At 42.5% G+C, this 14088-nt stretch overlaps 1 protein-coding gene across 2 annotated transcripts in view; it reads left to right on the forward strand.

The window, feature by feature from the left end:
* The window catches only part of LOC138979821 (lipid droplet-associated hydrolase-like), a 57898-nt gene that overhangs the window by 8826 nt on the left and 34984 nt on the right, over positions 1-14088 (forward strand). The window contains exon 1 of one of the 2 annotated variants that reach the window (XM_070352565.1): positions 248-356. The exons of the other annotated variant lie outside the window; for it this stretch is intronic. The gene's annotated coding sequence lies outside the window, so the exon portion shown is untranslated. Of the gene's footprint in view, positions 1-247; positions 357-14088 lie in introns of those variants that run through there. 2 annotated transcript variants of the gene reach the window in all.

A 14088-nucleotide genomic window follows, 5' to 3' on the forward strand; every position in this document is an offset into this window, starting at 1 on the left:
TAAAACACAAGGATCATCATAGGCCATCATGACTTGTATCATTTTACATCGCATTCTAAGAAAGAGCAGAATTCTCACTATGCGCGCGGTACATTTCTAGAATTGCGTAGCGCAAAGTTGGAATTCCTACAATGGTGGCCATTGTTGGAATTCCAACAAAGCACAGGTCATTTCCGAAAAAGCGCCGATGACGAGATGGGTCGCAACAATTCCAACTCTGCCCTAGATTCTTACTCTGAGTGCGACACTGACTTTTGAGACTGAGTAGGCTCCCTTGCAAGTCGGCAGTCCAAAAGTCTCTACTACTACTGGTGTGGTCAGTGCTCGATGGCTGATAGGCCTAAACGTCGTCAAACGTACGGTTTGATCAATCTTTTCATTACAAGTCGGGAGAATAAGTGGTAATCTTGAACTTTAGTGTGTTAAATTCATAGCTCGTAATTCAGAGGTATTTAACTAACGTCGTACGTCATTTTCGAGGCATTTTCGTATGTCGAGCAAACAACCAAATTAATTAATTATGCTCGAGTTTGGAGCTCAATCCCTCAATTAATTTCACGACAAATGTTCTTTGGCTTGATTACAGGGACTTGTATCAAAAAGTAGTAAAGAATGCCACTGGATTCTGAGCTATGAATTTAACACACAAGTTCAAGATTACCCAAATTTATGTAAAACATGACAGAAGTCAAGTTCGTCAGAATAACCAATTTAACAAATTTCATTTCTCTCAGCAAACAGAAATTCTGTTCATTAGTCACGTGCAGAGTCAGAAAAGTGTGACATTTCGCAACCAAAAATGGCAACCAAAACGAAAGTAGTTTTGCTTCTTAATCCTCAACCAATTAATCACAATATGTGAATTAATTAATTATCAGTTAACCAGCAAAGGGCTGAGATCTGCAGCCATGGATCGCATACCAACAGACCTGCTCAAAGCGTGTTTTGATGATCTTGTTCATGAATGTCATTACGAAACTTGTCAATGAATCTTCTTCTTCTTCTTCGTTCTTGGGCTTAGACTCCCACGTTCACTCATGTTTTTAGCACGAGTGGATTTTTACGTGTATGACCGTTTTTACCCTGCCATTCCGGCAGCATACGCCGATTTCGGGGGAGGCATGCTGGGTATTTTCGTGTTTCTATAACCCACCGAACTCTGACATGGATTACAGGATCTTTTCCGTGCGCACTTGGTCTTGTGCTTGCGTGTACACACGAAGGGGGTTAAGTCACTAGCAGGTCTGCACATAAGTTGACCTGGGAGATTGGAAAAATCTCCACTCTTAACCCACTAGGCGGCAGCGACCGGGATTCGAACTCACGACCTCGCGATTAGGAGGCCGACGTCTTTCCGTCACGCCACTGCGCCCGTCGTCAATGAATCAATTCCTGCAGGTGTGATCCACGACATTCTCAAGCAGGCCATTGTCATACCACTCCTCAAAGAGCCAAACCTAGACCAAAATACTCTGCAGAATTACAGACCTGTCTCAAATATATACTGTTCAAAAAAAGAAACGCATAGTTGCTACTTGCCAAATTTGTTTTATTTTTCGAAAAAATTAACAGAAAATCCAATATTTAGATTATTTGTTTGAAATTTGGTATGGACACAGTTGAATGCACACACAGTTCATTTGCATCTTCAAATCAATCAGTCAATCAATACGATTGGGTGCCGAGGCTGTCAAGTCAGTAGGGGGTGTGACTGCCTTGAGCAGCAACAACTGCCCGGCACCTTCTGGGCATGGACTGGATCAGATGCCGGATATCTTGCTGTGGGATGGTGTCCCACTCCTCCTGAAGTGCCTGCAATAGATCGCGGTGATTTGCCGGCGCTTCTTCTCGCCTGCGCACACGTCTGTCCAATTCATCCCAGAGGTGTTCTATCGGGTTCATGTCTGGCGACATGGATGGCCAGGGAAGCACCTGGACATGGTGGTCGGTGAGGAACTGGGTGGTGAGTCGTGCTGTGTGCGGGCGAGCGTTGTCCTGCTGGAATATGGCATCCTGGTCAGCCAGAAGAGGAAGGGCGTGTGGGCGCAGAATTTCCTCCACGTATCGCTGGGCAGTTATGCGCCCTTGGACGTGCACCAGGGTGCTCCTTCCAGCGGTATTGATCGCCCCCCACACCATGACGCCTCCACCACCATGAACGGGTGCCTCATCCACACAGTTGGGCGCGTAACGTTCGTTTACTCTCCGGTAGACCCTCCTCCGACCATCATGTCGCTGGAGCAGGAAGTAGGACTCGTCGCTGAACCACACGTGTCTCCAGTGATTCCGGACGGTCCAGCGAAGGTGCTGGTTGCCCCACTGCACTCGGTTCTGGCGATGGCGGCGGGTGAGGACAGCTCCTCTGTGAGGTCTGCGAGCTCTCAAACCAGCTTCATGCAGGCGGTTCCGCACGGTCTGGTCCCATAATCGGTGTGGCCCGGGGAGAGCCTGGACAGAAGATGAGGCCGACAGGAAACGATTCCGGAGGTGGCGGAGCCGTATGAAGCGGTCGTGAGCAGCAGTTGTCGCCCTTGGTCTTCCCGCTCGTGGCAAGTCAGCAACGGAGCCAGTGGCTTGAAACCTGACCCACAGTCTACTGATGGTGCTCTGGGACACGTGGAAGTGCCTGGCGATTGCACTTTGACTTTGGCCTGCTTGTAAACGACCCAATGCAATTTGGCGGTCTTCTCTGCTCAATCGGGCCATCTTTCGTCGCTGAATTGTCGTCTGATTTCTTTGTGGCGAACAATCCGCTTTTATGGGTTTTGGAAGACATGGTGAGAGCTCAATATTCCCCGAGTTTCACGAGATTACACTGAAGCATGACGAGTGGTCATGCCAAATGAGCAATTTTGACATTGTAGCCACTGATAACGCATGCGTCACGTGCAGAGCTCACTTGTGGCAATGGACGAAAGGTCGACGACCAGATAAACATTTTCTGCAGTTTGGTGGATATCCTTGTAGCCATATAACTAAATTAACCAAATATTACAAGCTATGCGGTTTTTTTTTGAACAGTATATCTCATTAAGAGTCATTTGTTCTGTACTGCTTTTCTCCGAAAACCGCCAAAAACCTCATTAGGTATTAAGAAAAATCTTCTTTAGATCGTGTTTTGTTAACATTTTTGTTTCAAATCAGAACTTACATTTGCAACTTTCACCGTTCACAGCTTTATTTTTGTGTTTGTGTGTGCCTGTGTTGGTATGCTGGTGTGTCGTTGTGTGGCTTGTCCGGCAACTTTGGCAGGTGTTATCATGTAGAAATAATGCATTGAAAAGTTTGCTGTGAAAACCACTAGTTTAACGAATGCATCTTCGTCCTTGCTCTGTGATCTACGCAAAGAAGATTGTGCGTTTTAATATACATGAATTTATTTATTTATTTATTTATTAAGGAGATTTCTATAGCGCATAACTAAAAGCACTATGCGCTTTACAATATCACTAGGTATAAGCACACGCAAACATACTCTGATTAAATAGAACTTAGCCTAACAAGACAATACTAAGAACACTAAACATTTGAGTTCATACAAAAATAGAGAATTAAATTAAATACTGGACAAACGATTAAAATAAGCTTAAAGCCATATGTACTCGATGACTATACACGCTAATTGCTTTACCAACAGCTGGAGACATGCTAAATTAAGTTCCCTGCAAAATATTGTGGTCTAGGACCCCTTCAATGTTGAGATATGTTAATTTTCATTTTGATCTGGATCGTCCTATTTATAGATTTGCCAACAGAGGTAGCGTTGACGCAAGGGAAATAACTCCGCGTCTTTGTTTACATCCAAAGTTTTTGAGACTCTAAAACAAGCTGTAATGCATGTATATGGTCCGCGCATGGCGACATATCGTCATTACATGGTCTTATGGTGCGTTTGACATCGATTATGGGCAAACTACACTTTGTAAACACGGGAGCGCGTACATATGCCTTTAAGGCCTACACCGACTACAATGGACTATTTCAAATACAAAAATTTAGTTAACTATAAAAGGCAGTGCATAAAACTCCATAATCCAAAGAAGGTCGATCAAATAAAAAACATAAAAGACTATTTAACTATAATTACTTCGTAAAAGATAATAAACATGGTATACAAAGCTGTAATTTTTAACAACAAATCTAAAAAGATTTTCATGCCATATTGCACAACACATTTTGACACACACCCAACCTCACACAAGCACACATGCACACACACACACCCACGCACACACACCCACACAAGTACACACACACACACACACACACACACACAAACACACACACACAATAAATTCAACAAATATTTAAATACATAAAAAGAATTAAGTAAGCGTTTAAAACATATTTTACAAACAACAGTAGTACATATTATAGTGTTAATAATGTGAGACTACCCAATAAAAATATTTAACTAGTGAGTTTATTGGAATGCTGGCAGATAAAAACATATCACGAGGCAGGCGTGTGCTTCAGGTATTGTAAGCAGACTTGAAAAGGTGGGTTTTAAGGGACTTTTTGAAAGTGGAAGAGGTTTTACAGTGACGGATGGGGTGGGGAAGTTGATTCCAGAGAGTGGGAGCGGAAAAGGAGAAAGAACGGTCGCCAGTGGTTTTGGTTTTGGTGCGTGGGGTGGAAAGTATTCTGTTGTCAGTGGATGAGCGAAGCTGTCTGGATGGAGTGTAAGGATGCAAGAGTTCAGAAAGATAGACAGGAAAGTGAGGATCAGTGAAAGAGTTGAAGCAGATGTTGGCGGTTTTGTGTATGATGCGGGAAGATATAGGAAGCCAGTTTCATTTTGGTTGTGTCCTAAATTGACCTGGGGAGTTGTGCATGGGTGACGTGTAAAGTACACGCCGTGTACAATACAGCGAAGTCATGACTTGCAAAAGTGCCACCTACCGCAGGCGCTCAGTCGGTATGCACAGATGATGACTTGAATGCCGACTAGCAAGTTGCCGTGCAAAGCAAGGTTACCATTCAATCTATTTTTATAACGAGGAATTCCTTCCTTTGCGCATGCGCTAGGGTCATTCGATAACATCCTCCCGCTTCCTCGCGTGCCGAGTTCGACTATGAATTCAGAGGCGGAGAGCGTAGAGAAATGGAAGCGCAAAAGATGAAACAAGCAAGGTGTCTGACGCGTAAAAGCTGAAAGTCAAGACGGCACCAGTGAAACATGGGTCTGTGCTACTTTGCGCTTAAAAAACGAATTTTAGATTTCTTCGCTAATCTTATCGACATCGGTTTGAAAATATAATGACGATGGAAGTGAATCACACAAAAACATCTCTTTTTGGTCCAGCACTTCAAACAATTGGCTTCTGTCTGGAAAAAAACCGATTACGGCGCAAAACTCATCGACTTTGATGGCGAAAAACCATGAAAGCGGCCATTCTGTTTGCTGTAGTTGGCGTGTAGTAAACCATTTAGACGACCTCTGGAGCACGTCTAAATTTAGTCGCCAGTTTCGTCGGTACATGCGTGTAGTCGCCACTCGTGCATACCGTGTACCTCGCGTTAGGTGGCAACCTCTGTATATATATACGCCACCTAAACGTTAAGACGCCATCCATGCATAACTCCCCTGAGCTACTTAAAGCTGTGGTCTATTTATGACTTTCCGGGGCTACGAGGTTGAAAAATAGGGATAAAATCATGTACAGAATTCTGTACAGCAAACGCTACCCGAAACCCCACCTATACGGCGTGTATGACCTTGAGAGCTTCAGTCAACGCTTGAATTTTGCAGTGGTAACATCCGGTTTGCTCTCTCAGAGCTGAGCATATTTGTCAAGAAGGATCGAGCAGAAAAAATAAACGACTTGGCAGGGATTCGAACTTGAAGGCCTCGGGGCCTCGAAATGTCGGGGCCGATGTCTTAACCGTTAGGCCACTTCACCAGTGTTGTCAAAGATAAAAAAATTGATAATTGTATATCATTCTACACTTGAATTACCATTCATGCGTTGCAAAAACGTCAATATTACCATTAAAATTAGCCTTTACTTGCAAACATGTTTACACCGTCATGCTACGCGACATTCGCGCCACGTGGTGAAAACTTTGTTGGAAGTTTTTTCCGATCTATAAGATTCAAAATGGCGGCCGAAAGTCGGACATCAACTCGTAGACCTGTTTTCAAATGATACAGTGTTCTGGAAGCTCTACAAGAAGTGATTTATGGTCCCGCAGTGGGGCACTGCGGTTATGAAATTAAAGGCCCCTCCTGTTTTTGGAACCGCAGGAGCTTTCTAGTTTGCTGTTAGGTAGATTTTTGGTTCCTCTTTCCTGTCATGCTCTCTTTTTCTTCATGAATTCTTTTCTTTTTTCTGCCTTCTTGCTCATTCACCTGTATTTTTTCCAAAAATCTCTTCTCTTGCCGCTTGTCTCGCGATTCATGTATAGTTTAATCTGTTAGTGTTCTGATGTAAGTCCAGCAGTAGATAGGTTAAGCCTATTTTAACATACTGGAAACTGGTAATCTTCCAGTAGGTATTAATTTAGTTTTACTAAAGCCTGCTGGGACACAAGTAATGGGTTAGTGCATTTGTAAACAGGAATCGCTTGACAAGTGGCCCCCTTCATCCCCCCCTTCCTCGTCCTGATATGGCTCTGCGTAGTCGGCTGGACGTTAAGCAACAAATAAACAAACAAACAAACAAGTGATTTATGGATTACCACACAGAAGTATACTGTTATGGGCTGTAATGTGAGTACCTGATGTTTGACACCAGTTTTAGCTGTGTTTTCTGCGGTTTTACGTGCTGCAGTGTGTGTGTGAAAGTTTGGAAACTGTAATTTTTAACAAAAATGGTCATTATATCGATTTTTACTATAACAATCACAAACAAAGTCCAATGATCATGTTATCACATAATAGCCAAGGGTGTAAGCAAACCACATGCCAAAGATCTAAGAGATATCTCAATAAATGATTGAGCAGTGAACAGATTAGTGAACCTACCGAAAAAAGCAAAATTTGCCCTGGCGCACAGCAATACCAAAATGCTGTTATACTGTGACAGTGAAGGGGTTAAATACCATTCGCACATACCTCTCGGTCCCTTCTTCCGCTCAGTTTGTTTCCTCTCTTTTCCTCTCTGGGCTTGACTACTATCCTTTCTGGTGTCCCTTCACCTCCAAAAGGTTTAGAACTGTGCGCCTGGAGCTGTGCTGTGTAAGCGCAAAGACATCGTGCTACTCCTCTACTCAAAAAGATCCACTGGCTTCGAAGCCAAAGGGGAGTACTATCCTTGGCGGATTATGACATTATTCAGTTATTCTGCAGAAAAACCAAAATGCTGGAGAAAAACTGTCTTTTCTGCAGCATTTCTGCATAATGTCATCTTTCGCCGAAGCAGCGTTTTTTTCTGCAGCAAAACATTTTACTGCAATAAAATTGAAATCAAGAATGCTGCAGTAAAACGGTGCTGTTGTTTTACTGCAGAAAACCTGTTTTTATTTTTTCTGCAGCATTTTGTACTGGCTCTTGGCGGATTATGACATTATTCAGTTATTCTGGAGAAAAACCGAAATGCTGGAGAAAAACTGTCTTTTCTGCAGCATTTCTGCATACAGTATAACCTGTCAAATACGGACACCCTTGGGACCAGTGAAAAGTGTCCTTATTCTGCAGGTGTCCTTATTTTACAGGTTCAAGCAAATGTGGTTGCGAAAAGGAAAGTGCTATATTGTGTACATGTACATGTTTAAGAGTAAAAAAATAACAAGTAAAAACGGTGAAATACAGTATTTTATTACCAGTTGTAACAGATCCAGTCCACAGAGGACTTTTAAAAAGAACACTTTATCACATGTTGTTAACACAGGCAGAACAAGAATATATAAATTATTTAAAGTAAAAATAATTGGTCCTTCAGACAACTTATCACAACAGCTTTAACACAGGTTGAACACAAGTTAACAGCTGATGGCAAAATGATTAGCACGCTTTGTTGAAAACCATTGGAAAACAGCATCATTTAGTTCCTCATAATCAGTTGCCTTCTTCGAAATCCACTTTTGATCTGCTCGACCGTCTCTTGATTCCCACAAAGCCATAATTTTTTCTCTGTCTATGCTGACTTTTGAAATCTGCGTCCTTCCACAGCCCAGCTCTTGCGCGATCGATCGGCATGATTGTCCGCTCTGCAGCTTTTTCACACACAAACACTCGTTGCTCTAAAGTGAGAGCGTTTCGTTCCTTCCGCAACCTAGAAGCCATCGTGATTCATTCAAACTTCGGCAAAACGCGACTGAATCAGCTGTGCAAGTGTGTGAGAATCTTCGATGTTGTTTACAAATGTACCGACTTCCGTCGAATACTTTCGATGCATTTCATTGGCTATGAGGTTGCTGACCAATCGCTAATAAGCTTGTTTCAGTTTCAGCTCAAAGCCGACCAATCGCGATTAAGCTTCTTTTTTCTCTCAAATCAAGCTTGCGAGAGAGAGAAGACGGACAATCGCAATGATGTTTGGATGTTTGGAAGTTAAACGAACATCCTTTGTCCGTAATTGAGCAGTTACACAATTTAGTAGGGACCTTAAATAAGCGTCCGCGTCCGTAATTCCGAGGTGTCCGCTAAGTACAGTGATTTTAATGAAGGAAACGATCTGTGCCAATAAAGACTGTCCTTTTTGTGCGAGTGGCCGTTAAGTCCAGTGACCGCATTCTACAGGTTTTACTGTAATGTCATCTTTCGCGAGAGCAACGTTTTTTTTCTGCAGTAAAACAATTGAAATCAAGAATGCTGCAGTAAAACGGTGCTGTTGTTTTACTGCAGAAAACCTGTTTACACTTTTTCTTCAGCATTTTGGCATTATTCAGTTATTCTGCAGAAAAACAGAAATGCTGGAGAAAAACTGTCTTTTCTGCAGCATTTCTGCATAATGTCATCTTTCGCCGAAGCAACGGGTTTTTCTGGAGCAAAACATTTTACTGCAGTAAAATTGAAATCAAGAATGCTGCAGTAAAACGGTGCTGTTGTTTTACTGCAGAAAACCTGTTTACACTTTTTCTGCAGAATTTTGTACTGGCTCATTATAATGTTGGAGCACGCGAGCCCCCCTCTGTCGAGAGATGGACTCATCCAGAATTACCAATAGTTACAAACTATTATACTATCCCAGGGGGCGACGAATACAAACGCTACTTTACAAGGTCGTTCGTTTTTCTCCAGAAAAACTGTGACAGACTATTCTGCAGTAAAACAACATCACCGTTTTACTGCAGCATTCTTGATTTCAATTTTACTGCAGTAAAACTGTTTTACTGCAGAAAAAAAAACCGTTGCTCTCGCGAAAGATGACATTATGCAGAAATGCTGCAGAAAAGACAGTTTTTCTCCAGCATTTCGGTTTTTCTCCAGAATAACTGAATAATGTCATAATCCGCCAAGAACCAGTACAAAATGCTGCAGAAAAAGTGTAAACAGGTTTTCTGCAGTAAAACAACAGCACCGTTTTACTGCAGCATTCTTGATTTCAATTTTACTGCAGTAAAATGTTTTGCTCCAGAAAAACCCGTTGCTTCGGCGAAAGATGACATTATGCAGAAATGATGAAGAAGACAGTTTTTCTCCAGCATTTCTGTTTTTCTGCAGAATAACTGAATAATGCCAAAATGCTGAAGAAAAAGTGTAAACAGTTTTTCTCCAGTAAAACAACATATCCGTTTTACTGCAGCATTCTTGATTTCAATTTTACTGCAGTAAAACTGTTTTACTGCAGAAAAAAACGTTGCTCTCGCAAAAGATGACATTATGCAGAAATGCTGCAGAAAAGAACGGTTTTTCTCCAGCATTTCTGTTTTTCTGCAGAATAACTGAATAAAGTCATCATCCGCCAAGGATAGAGTACAAGATAGCCTGTCTTCCTTTCGGCACTTTGACAACACCCTTGCCTTCCCCATACCTATCCTCAGTTCTGCATATCTATGAACCCTCTCTCTCTCTCTCTCTCTCTCTCTCTGGTCCAGCTGAGATAAAGCTGCTGAAAATACCCAAATTTAAACTGGAAACATACGGAAAGAAATCCTTTAAGTTCCGAGACCTTTCTGTTTGGAATTCCCTGCCCACTGACCTGAGCAGTTGCTCTTCTCTTTAAAAATATTATGCATTATTATTATTATTATCATTGTTATTATTTAAGTTATTGAGACATCCCAGTGCACTAAGGGATTTATAGAGCAAATCGAGAAAATTCATTATTGAACGAAGCGCATAGCGCTGAGTTCAATAATTATTTTCGAGATTTGCTGTATAAATCCCTTAGTGCACTGGGATTGTTTCAATAACGATATTGTCAGTACCGCCATAGAAAAAAGAAGATTCCAAACGCACATTTTGCTACGCGCATTTGAATAGGCATAACTGTGTGGTCAGGTCGTATAAGATCTACTTTTGTGTGGGGTGTCTCAAGTGTGTCGTGCTTTCGTCACACGCATTTTAATTTCTGTTGGTAAATTCCAGTGTAGCGTTAAGCTGAACAGTGATGATCTTTCAGAGAGACCTCATTTGAACTCGGAGAAAGTACTGTGATCTTCGTTATTTGCGATTCGAAACCTCCAGTCGAGCTTCGACGGATGGACTGTGCGGAGTGACTCCCCTTGAATTGACTACCCCCCGAAGGACTCGACGGTTAGCACATTTTCAAAATAAATGTGGCATATTTCTCGTGTTGTATCTTCACTCATCGGGGAGTCTGATACTAAATATGAACGGTAAGAATGCTATGGTATATCCCCATCGTTTTTTCGTTCACATTTTCCCCAACATGTTAATTTGCTGAGCGGGGTTTATGTCGTCTGCTAGGCTAGGGCAATCGAACCACTGCAGTCTGCACTGAGTTTGCACGCATGAGGCAGGCTGGTAATAAGTCTTATATATGGTACTAGATGAATACCCGCTTCGCCGGGTACGGCTTCGCCGGGAAGAAGTCAAGCCGAATACCCGGGCTTTGCACGAAGGAAGGGAGATAAACGCGCAAAACACTGGAGAAGAGTAATACCCGGCTTCGCCGGAACAGTGACCTTCTAAAAATAGTTTAACGGGAATATGGATTGAGCGTTGCATAGCTGCCAACCCTCCCTAGAAAACCGGGAAATTCCCGATTTTATGTCCAGTCCCGGATTTTCCCGAATAGTGCAAAAGTTTCCCGATTAAAATTGTTTCGAGTATAGTTATATAATGACTGGAGTGTATTTTCAAGCGCCTGTACTCGGCGTAGTTTCACTTCTGAACTCTCGTTCAGCGCGAGGCTTTGTCACACAAACGCTGTGATCAAATTCGAAACTAAACGAGAATAGGCGAGATTTGTGGCTAGCACATGCGCTTCAGTCGAATGTGGATGAGAAGCAGAAGAAGAAGCAGCAGCAGACGACCACAAAATGAAGAAAACAACAGTCCAGCGGCCGAAAGTCGGCCCGAAAGTTCTTGTAAAATTTCAAAAGAGTTACGGCAAACAAGAGTATGACTTCATCTCCGAATCGACAAGACGCGGCATACATTTCGCGTTTTGCACCAAGTGCCGCGAAGATATCAGCATCGGACATGGAGGCCGGGGGGATATTGAAGCTCATTCAAGAACAGCAAAACATGAACGGAACCGGGGGACAGCCGTCGAGAAGACGAGAAAGATTACCCAACCGTGACTGTTCGCTTCAGACGTCGATGTTCGAACTATGAACGCTGATCCGTGCCAGTTATGCTGTTGTGAACTGTGATGGCAACAGCAATCTCCTTCATACCCCTGGAAGGTGTAGTGTGTTGTGACTTTTGGATTGTGAAATAAACTCAAGGAAGTAACTAACATGAACTATGATTTTGGTGCTGTTGTGAACTGTGATAGCAAAAGATATCTTCCCCCACACAATTGGAAGATGTGAGTGTCAAGAAGTATGAAATACTGTAGAAGGAAGCTTGACGTGCATTGGTAAGTCCCTACATCTACTCTCTCTCCAGCTCATTCTTCCTTTTTTGTGACAAAATTTGCTGCCAGAAACTGGCAATTATAAACCTCAAATTGCACAATTTTGCATCCTTTTTTTCAAACATTTTCCGGGGGGGCATGCCCCCGGACCCCCCTAGCATTCTAGGCGCTTTGCGCCGAGACGCTCATTCCTCCCTATTTTTATCTGGGAAAAGTTGGCAGCTATGGCGTTGTCGACAGTGACCTTCTAAAAATAGAAATGGGAATATGGATTGACGCCACACGAAGGAAGGGAGATAAACGCTGAAAACACTGGAGAAGATAAGGAAGAGTTACTGGGAATGGATCCGGAGAAAAACCAAAATCGGTTCAGCGCTGCACGCTGAGAGCACGTGTTGAAATATCTCATCGACCAGGTTGTGTCCGGGGTGTACCTGAATATGGCCACCAAATTTGAAAGAGATCCACCGAGAACTTTGGCCGTGCATCGCGGACACACACACACACACACACACACACACACAGACACAGACACAAGTCGTATATATATATAGAAGAACGTTCTGAACCCTACACGTTTTCGATTACGATTGTTCTTGCCTTGAAATAATAATTCAGAAACAATTCATTTACTGAACTGATGCAGTCGTATTTCAGTGTAGTCTGCTACGTATGACAGAGTCGATCGAGTCAGTCTTCCAAATGCTGGTCTAGCTCAGTAGCTGTTACGTTATCGGAATAACACTTTTGTTTTCTGTTAGCCGCTGGGAATTGTATACTAACTCATCATTTGGTAATGTGGATGATAAGCTACATGCCACTAACACGGACTGGGTGGCCGAGTGGTAACGCACTTGCGCTCGGAAGGGAGAGGTTGCGAGTTCGACCCTGGGTCAGGGCGTTAGCAATTTTCTCCCCCCTTTCCTAACCTAGGTGGTGGGTTCAAGTGCCAGTCTTTCGGATGAGACGAAAAACCGAGGTCCCTTCGTGTACACTACATTGGGGTGTGCACGTTAAAGAACCCACGATTGACAAAAGGGTTTTTCCTGGCAAAATTGTATAGGCATAGATAAAAAATGTCCACCAAAATACCCGTGTGACTTGGAATAATAGGCCGCGAAAAGTAGGATATGAGCCGAAATGGCTGCGATCTGCTGGCCGATGTGAATGCATGATGTATTGTGTAAAAAAATTCCATCTCACACGGCATAAATAAATCCCTGCGCCTTGAATATGTGCGCGATATAAATTGCATAAAAAAAAAAATTTTAAATAAAAAAATCCCTGCGCTTAGAACTGTACCCACGGAATACGCGCGATATAAGCCTCATATTGATTGATTGATTGATAACTCGGCATATGAGAAGAATCTATGCTAGTCGGCGAAAATGAGATGATATTTCGGCTTCTATTTTTAGATCAGTGGCACAGGCACATGCAATCTGTCAGAAAAAACCCACTCCAGAGTCTGCTTTAATTGAGAAGCAGGGAATTTATGGTCATTTGGTATTGTGGATAATATAAGCTACATGTCATTAATTAATTCTGAGGATGAGAGCACAGTCTCGCTTAGGCAAAGGGCGGAAGTATACGCTCTGTGCGCATCGGCAATAGCCAATCAACTGGTTCACATCAGTCATGTGACACCAGTACTTACTGACAATTATTATTATTATGTGGTCAGGAAAAGTAAACACAACTTGTTGATGAATATTAATACTACATACATGTATTAATACTAAGCGCATAGTGCTTTTAGTTATGCGCTATAGAAATCTCCTTAATAAATAAATAAATACATTTATAATACAGGACTAAAACAATTTTCTGACGTTGTTTGTTTGCAATAATTATGTTGGGTGCATGTTTTACTTGTCCTTCTTCGTTAAGGTCTGTTGTTGTTAAGCCATTATTCTATGAAGACAACAAAATCATACTGTGACAGGAGACTTCTGCGTAACACTTCACAGCAGACTCGGCAGTTGTCAGCGGGCGAAGAGCGCGAGCTATTTACAACTCGACGTATCTTCTATGTTGCTGAGTAGAGTTGTGTTTGTGATGGGGTCCGGCGGCTGCTGTCTCCTTGTATGCTCTTGGGAACCTTTGCGTATCAATAGCAGTTTTTGAAAGGCTAAGAAATTAGCTCTAATATCTC

Source organism: Littorina saxatilis, linkage group LG11 (genome assembly GCF_037325665.1).
Source record: "Littorina saxatilis isolate snail1 linkage group LG11, US_GU_Lsax_2.0, whole genome shotgun sequence".
In the NCBI taxonomy this organism is placed as follows: Eukaryota; Metazoa; Mollusca; class Gastropoda; order Littorinimorpha; family Littorinidae; genus Littorina; species Littorina saxatilis.